The following is an 8,898-nucleotide window of genomic DNA, read 5'->3' on the forward strand; positions in this document are numbered from 1 at the left end:
GTTCTATCCATAGCTTTTGAGCCGTAGACTTTGAAAAGTGTTTTGAAATACAATTCAAAGCTATGTGAAGAATTGCATATGTGTTTGCATATGTAATTAATGCAAAGTATGTGATCCTGATTCCCGATCGTAAATACGTATGAGATCTGGAGAAACTACTCTCTATAACCTTTGAATTGCATTGCAAAACGCTAAGTCTCAAAGGCTTACCAATGCATTAATATTCTGCAATTGGGAGAGGTGCAAGACAATTAATATAAAAACTTATGTCTATAGTTAACTGAATACAGCAGCAGGATGTATATATTTGGTGGTGGTGTGTGGGGGGGGGGGGTTAAAGGACATTTTTTCAGACTACCACCAATCTATATGTTTTCATAAACATTATCATCTATACATTGGATAGAAGATAACTTGTCATTGTAATACCAACTAAAATCTATCTTAATTATTTTTTCAGAAGTCAAACCAGTGTTTTCATTTACCTACCAATAAACATCCTAGTTTCCAGATAGATATATTAATATATGTAAACTTTTATCATTCTCGTTCATACATGTGTTGCTATACATACTACTTCTACTTGAAGGTACTTTGAGGTTACATAGGTTGTAGAATCCTCTCCATCATGCATGTATATATCTATGGATGACAACAGCTGAAGTTAGATTTTCAGCATTCACTTTAAAGCCTAATGATCCACAATTAGTGTTTGTGTAATGGCATTCCTGCATGCAGGCAGCACAAATGGTTAAAGTTGGCAGGGTTTCTCCCTTGCAGGCTCTCCCCTCCCTGCTGAGCCCAGGTGCTGGGAGGGACAGTGAACAATGCTGAGGCCGGCGTCAGTCTGTCTGCTGGCCCGCTCCCCCCCTCCCTGCCCGGCTGCAGCTGCACTCAGGCCCCGCCCACCGCCCGCTCCGGACCCCACAAAGAGATCTTTATATGGGGCAGTGAGGGGTTATAGAGTAGGAGTGAGTATGTGAGAAAGTGGAGAATGTATAGCTGAGGGCATATGGTAGGAAATACACAGCCTTCCACTACTATTATCATCGAAGAGACACTGCATCTGCTGGCTGTGTTCTATTATTCGGTATAAAGTTCACAGCTTGTCAGCCCCCCTCCCCTCTCCTTCAACAAAATGGCAGCAATAATAAAATGTGACCTCATTTCATGTCACTACCAGATTGTTAAACCTGTGTCCTGTGCTCTGAGGTAAAGATTTGAGTCAGACACTGATATATGGTATGGGAGAAGCCATAAAACACTCCAGGGAAAATCATATTAATTGACAGGTATCTGTACTTTTACTTACTTTTTCGTCAATATTTAGCACCAAAAGCTGACATATTTTAAGTTTCCACCTAGCCTCTTATGTCTTTTGGACACTGTTGAATATTGGTGATCTAGTATTGCACTTAAAGGGTGATAAAATGTAAATAATAGTCCGGGGCAGATTTGGGTCTGGAAGTAAGAGTTCTTCATAGGGTGCGATTACACGTGACACTAGTGTTGTGTCTCCTAACGCAGCGCTGGCGCACAGTGGGTGGACCGTGGCCCAATGCATGTGTTTCCAGTGCAGCGCATGTAATTGGTAACTAGCACCCGTTGCCTTGTATTGTTTAAAAGCAAGATACCAGGTGCTGGTTACTGATTGCATGCATTTCACTAGCAAAGAATATGCGATTGGGCCAAGGCCTGCTCACCATGCACTGGTATTGGGTCAGAAAATGCAAGACTAGTGCGTCATGTGACCACATGCCAATTTAGGCCAGATTGCAGGCGTGTGGAGACTTAAAGCCTTTGATGCCCCACTAGTTAACTAGTTTCATATCACATTTTCTGTATATGCTGAACATATACATTGACATCAGGGGCGGATTGGCTGTAAGACCCACCTGCCTACTAGTCTGGGGTTGGTCTGTGGCTGGTGGGCCAGTCGAAATAACATGTACTCACCTTTCCAATGCTCCCCCACAGCTCCGCTATTTGAAGCAGTCCAGTCAGACGGTGACATCTTCGTGCACAGCAGCGTCACACAGACTATGACGTCGGCAAGTGGCTGAAGTCACATTCTGTGAACCGCCAGTGCGCACAGAGCTGTCCCTGCCGGACTGCTTCAAGTAGCAGAGCTGCGGGGGGGCTGTATACAGGGGTGTGGGCAGGCTGGCTATATACAGGGGGGGGCTGGCTGTATACAGGGGAGGGGGGCAGGCTGGTTACATATGGGGGTCAGAATGGCTGTATACGGGCGGGGAACAGAATGGCTGTGTACAGGTGGGGTGGCTGTGTACAGGTGGGGTGGCTGTATACAGGGGGCAGGATGGCTGTATACAGGGGGGGGGCAGAATGGCTGTATACAGAGGGGGGGCTGGCTGTATACAGAGGGGGCAGAATGTCTGTATACAGGGGAGACAGAATGGCTTATACGGGGGGGGGTGTATACAGGGGGGGCAGAATGGCTGTATACAGTGGGGGGCAGGATGGCTATATAAAGTGGAGGCTGGCTGTATACAGGGGAGGAGTGGCTGTATACATGGGGGGCCTGGCTGGCTGTATACAGGGGGCTTGCTGGATGTATACAGGGGGGGCAGAATGGCTGTATACAGGGGGGCCTGTCTGGCTGTATAGAGGGGAGGGGGCATGCTATATATTGGGGGGGGGGCTGGCTGTATACAGGGGAGGGGGGCAGGCTGGTTACATATGGGGGGGGGCAGAATGGCTGTATACGGTGGGAAGAACTCTGTATACAGGGGAGGCAGAATGGCTTTATACAGGGGTGTGGGCAGGCTGGCTGTATACAGGGGGGAGGCTGGCTGTATACAGGGAGGGGCAGGCTAGTTACATATGGGGGTCAGAATGGCTGTATACGGAGGACAGAACTCTGTATACAGGGGAGTCAGAATGGCTGTATACAGGGGGGCAGAATGGCTGTATACAGGTGGGATGGCTGTATACAGGGGAAGGGCTGGCTGTATACAGGGGGCACGATGGCTGTATTCAGAGGGGGAAGAATGTTTTTTTGTATGTACTGGGGTGTGGGCAGGCTGGTTATATATGTGGGGCATAATATACAGGCGAGGCATAATGGCTATTTACAGGGGAGGCACAATGGCTGTATACAGGGGGGCAGAATGGCTGTATACGGGGGGGGCAGAGTGGCTGTATACAGAGGGGGGGGCTGGCTGGCTGTATACGGGGGGGCAGAATGGCTGTATACAGGCGAGACAGAATGGCTTATACGGGGGGGGGGTGGAGGTATGCACTCAGCGGAGGCAATAGTAGCCTATAGCAAGCAGATGCAGCGTATTGCATCCCTCCTCCAGGCTCGCTGAGTGGACACATCCATACAATCCCTCCGACGTGTCCTCACAATGTATTGCACAAAACGAAATGTGAACCTAGCTTTAACACATGTGTTTTGAAGCAGCTGAGAAGAGGAGATTTTCCAAATTACGTGGCTAATTACATTGCTGTTAACATTGTGTTTACAAAACGCATGAATTAAAACAATGCAAGACACGGTTTGTAAATGCAGCACTAGCGGTACGTGTGACCGCACGCCAAGTGTCCTGAGGACAGCAGGGTGCCCCATCCTCTAATACCTGTGGCACACATTTTATTCTTACTATAGTTCAGTAACAAACTTTATATTTTGCCTCTTTCATTTGGCTTTGTTCTTCACGTCCATTTCCACGGATTAAAAGTAAACTGAGGAGAGTGTCACATTATTATAGAATTGCAAATCATTACATTATGCTTGCCATCATGAGGAATGGCAGCCATTGCCAACACTTCATAATAGCTCACAACCATCCTGTATTCTGTGGGACAGTCCTGGTTTTTGGGAGCTTTATGGAGAATGTCCCATGCTCTCCTGCGATGTCTCGCCTAATGGTCTCCGTCTCAACACACTAGAGGCGCTGAGCCGAGACCAGGAGGCAGAACCAGCTCCTGCTGCCTCCTCTCATTTTAAAGAAAAAAACTTTACTTACCTTGCCATTGTTCCTCCGCAGTCCTGCTTCCTCCTCTCCCCGGGCTCCAAGGTGATGAGGAGAAGGGGTGGGTCTATCATAGGGGAGAAGCTACATCAGGATGGCCCTCAGCATCGTCTAGGAGCCCAGCTGAGAGAAGAAAGCAGGACAGCTGGGGAACAATGGAAATGTAAGTAAGGTTTTGGAGGGGAGAGAGGCCAGAATAAGTGAGGGTGGAGGACAGGGACACCGTATTTAGAGCATAGATGAGAACAGGGGCCACAATATTGAGAGGAGGGAGGACACAATATGAGGGGGGGGTGGAGGAGAGGTGGCTACAATATGATAGAGGAGGGAGGCCACAATATAAGAGGGATGGAGGACTGGGGGCTACAGGAGGAGACTGGAGGACAGGAGGCTACAGGAGTAGGCAGGAGAACAGGAGGCTACAGGAGGAGGGTTGGAGACATGAGGCTACAGGAGGAGGAGGACACGAGGAGGCTGGAGGACAAGGGGCTACAATATGACGGAGGATAGGTCAAAATTATACTATGCTTGTGGGCTGGGCCAGGTGGCATGGTTTAGAAAAAGGGGGTGGGACTTTTAGTCAGTCTTTCACCCAAAAGTTGGGAGGTATGCTTCATGTCAATGTGGCTGGCACATACATATGTCTACAAGAACTTGAGCTCTGTCTGTTATCAGGGGACTGAAGTCAACACATTCTAGCTGCTTGCTGAGCAAATAGTAAAACCAAATAATTATTAATTGTCAGAATCACCCCTTAATACATATTTATGTCAGGGCATTGTGGAATTGCCTGGACATTCAATTAAATGATCTAAATAATGATGCCCAGTTGTAGCAAAAAAAATATTATGGGAAGTGTTTGGACAGTTTATGATGACAACATCTACTACTTACAACTGTGGGGCTGGTGTTGTTTAGCTCTATACCGTGTATGTAGAAGATCTGAGACCACTGCGGAATAGAAATATATGGATTATACAGTAGAAGCACCTTTATACAGTCATCGTCCTGTAGGATATCAAGCTCTTAGGTGAGGTCACATTACTGACATGTGCAGTGAATATGATTTCTGACTCATTAGTATAATTTTAAAAGGTGATTTTAGAAGAAAGTGGGATATGGATAACAAATATAAGAAGATTACCACAGTCACAGTGCCAGGATATATAAGGTAGTGTCCCTGGTTTATCATGCTTAATTGTGATGGTAGATTTCCTTGGAATCAAATAACATTTGCATTGTACAGACAATGGACCCTATGTACATCCTCACTCTTAATTTAAAGTTAACCAGTTATGGCCACTCTATTTTGGTCCCATTGTATGCAGAATCGTGCAATGATGCAAGGTGCTTTGTTGCTGGAAAGATAGGTTGTAAGTTTTAAAAACCTATGATCGGCATATGCAAATTTAACTTAGTGACCCCTTAAATGGTCACTATCTTCAAATAAACAAATTGTATAAGTGTCTACAAGAAATTGTGTAATATATCTTAGCAAAGCAAGACAGAAGCTCACTGTTGCCTCTCACATTAGCTGAATCATGTGAGTTTTGACTGACAGCTTAGCAGAACATCAGGATTCCATCATAGATGCACTCATACCTCGCTGGACATGATTTAGCATGATGAATAGATGAAGCTGCTCCCTGTCCCTTTGACTAGTTAAAGATAATTTGCATATGTAGATTTAAGTTTTAAAGCTTAGCTCTAGGAACAGATAGTGAACAGCACCATACAGAAGATCATATCTTGATTCTGTATACCCTGGGTCCAGTTCCCTTTTAGACTATGGGAGCAACTGCTGGGTGTTCTTATATTTTGCATCTATATTTTTATATCCATCACATACTGGATTTGTGTGTAACTATACAGGTATAGTTATTCATCCAGCAAGACCTAGTTTCTCCAGTGGATATACTATTATAGCCAATGAACCTTTCAATAGTGAAGTGACGAGCATATATATATCATCCTACATAGAATAATCATCTGTACCATGATGCCGTACTGTACAGATAGCGAGCTCACGGGTCAGATTCCCAGGCTGCTTTTGGTGACAGCTGTTTCCTGCAGCCTGATGTCACCTTGAGGGACACAGAGCACAGTTCTTCCTGCAGAAACTTTGTGGGTTAAATGATCTTTCTCACGCCCCAATACTGGCAGCTGGACACCATCTGGGGAGAGTTATGGGGCAAAAGAGGTAATAGGTAATAATCATCATATATCAAATTATTATCTTTCTTCTATCACTGCAAACTTACCTACCATACCATTTGTTGTGCTAGCTTTCATAATGGAAACATGGCATCCATGCACACTACTGGAAAACAATGTGAATCCCTTTGAGCATATTCCACAGCACCGCTTACTCACATGGTATTCTTTCCCATTGTAGTGGGGTTCACATTGTGATTTCCCTATCTCATATACATTCCTGGCTCTCAAGAGTGTAGGCTAGGCTTAGCATAGCATTAATCCAGGCCTCTCCTATACCAAGAGGCCAGAGCCTCTTAGTATAGCAGGTGCATCACTGGTACACGATGGGCCCAGTCATGATAGCATTCTTTCATTGACATTAAATGACAAGTCTTTTTTTAATTTTTTAGAACATTTTCAAAAACTTCAAAAAATATGTGAAATGTTCTATGGTCGATCTATGAAATACACACTACATGGTCTGTAAATCACACATTCAAGACCTTATCTGGGACTAAACTGGGAAATAAAGTTATTTAATAAAAATAAAAAAATATACAATTTATAATTTAAAAAAAAAACAAATTGTGTAGCACAATGGGGCACATTTACTTACCCGCCCCATCGCGATCCCCGCTGTGCGTTGTCCGACGAGGATTCGGGTCTGCCACGATTCACTAAGATTGTGTATCCAATTTCCTGCATGTGTCGCTTCCCTGCTGAGGTCCGCCGGAGTTCACCATCTTCTTCCTGGTGCATATGAGTGCTTGATCTTGCGACAAAATTTCCTTTTTAAATTCCGCGGCTTGTCCGAACCAGTCAGGTTGTCCAACGGCACGTTCCACGATTTGTTCGCATGCAAGCCGGCACAGATGCGGCACAATCCGATCGCGTACACTAAAAACCCGGGGCAATTTGGCGCAAAAAGGAAATATTCGGGAAACCCGACAGAATCGCAGTCCGTGGACCCTTAGTAAATGTGCCCCATTATTTAGTCTTTCCTAATAAAAAATTATTTTTTGTCCTCCAGTGCACAAAAAAAATATAAACCCCAAAATAATACCAATGAAAACTACAACTACAATAGTTTTTTGTGTTTCCAGAATTATACTGACCTGAAGAATTTAAGACATGATTATGGTATTTATACTGCAAATATTCTTCAAATGAAGGTTTTATAAAAGTTCATCACTTTTTTTGTAAAAAAAATGCCTATGATGACTGACAAAATAATATGAACATCATGGCTGGTCACTAAGGGGATTAAAAATGTTTTTGGTTAAAAATATAGTTAAAAATAAAGTTAAAAATATTCCAAGTTTCAAAAGATCATATCAACTGTTTCAAACCCCACCCCAAGCAATCTACTTACCCCCTGAATTCACTCAACACACCCAAGTATATAGGTAAGATTTTTATAAATACTATCCAAATCTTTCAATCCATCCATGCAAGTGTAGATAACATTTTCAAATAATTCTGTTTGCTTGTATATTTAATTCAAGATACACTTTCAACTTTAAGTTATCATTAGGTTAGAGTAGATTTGGCCAAAAGCAAAACACAAAAATACCATGAAAACTATTCCAAACATTCCAACAAAACAGCTTTGCAGTCATTGTATGCAGCAAGTCATGTAAAGTAATCACTTGCATCTAATAATAAATAGATCTGAATCAAGTTATGCACAAAATGCTTTGTAGAGCAGGCCTTATAGCAGCTTTATATTTGATACTAGCCATTTATCACATGACTAAAATAACATCTCGGACTGGCATTTTAAAGTGTATCTTGTTTTGTTGCACAGCTCTCATGATATTGCTGAGCAGACTATGCTTCTTGGTTCACAGAGGGGCATAGGGTTAACTATTGTGATCTTTGCCCTTGGTGCGCTAATATCTTGAATGCTCTGAACTATGCTCTTTTCTATCTCATCTTGGGAGGGAGAGATTTAATTGTGCATACTACTGATACTTATCACATCTGTGTCAACATCATGTGGAGGATTGTACCGAGTCCCTTCTGTCACCCGCTTTGAGATGGACAGCCTATTTTGATGGTCCCTTTTATATAAGTCAACCTACAAGTGGCAGCATTCATTTCCCATAGCTCCTATTTTGTGAGGGTTGCTCTGGAAGCGGTAGAACTCATGAAGCATAGCTCATTCTGCTTATGTCAGTGTGTCAGGCTGCTTTGCGGGAAGGGGCAGTGACTGGATTGTCTGCAAACGAGGTGATAATAGGACAATCTGCATGACAATGCCACCAGTTCACACTCCATTTGTACAAGGGCTCAGGGGGTCCACAGCTGCTGCTGTAGAGTGGCACTACATCACTCTCTTGTTATAACAACCTTTTCATATGGGGCCCTTATGGATGCTAAGCATTTCAGGTCAGTTTCTGACAACCCCTGTTCCCAGACCCTGCACTAAAGTCACCAGGCCAGCTGTGTTCCTTTAGAATATCTGAATGAATCAAGAGCGAATGTAAGAGATACTGACAATTCTATGCCACTTATGGATTCCTGTTTAAATGGTAAAATGAATGTGTAAAATATTGAAAACCTGAAAAGAAAAGTTAAAAAAAAATAAAACATCCTGCAAAAACCTGTATTGAAAACCAATAGTGTTGGTCACATTAACATGGCAGGATATTCTTACAGCCTGCTAATAGTCAGAGTAGATTTGTAACAGATTTCATTCTTT

The sequence above is a fragment of the Engystomops pustulosus genome, chromosome 2 (assembly GCF_040894005.1).
Source record: "Engystomops pustulosus chromosome 2, aEngPut4.maternal, whole genome shotgun sequence".
Lineage (NCBI taxonomy): Eukaryota > Metazoa > Chordata > Amphibia > Anura > Leptodactylidae > Engystomops > Engystomops pustulosus.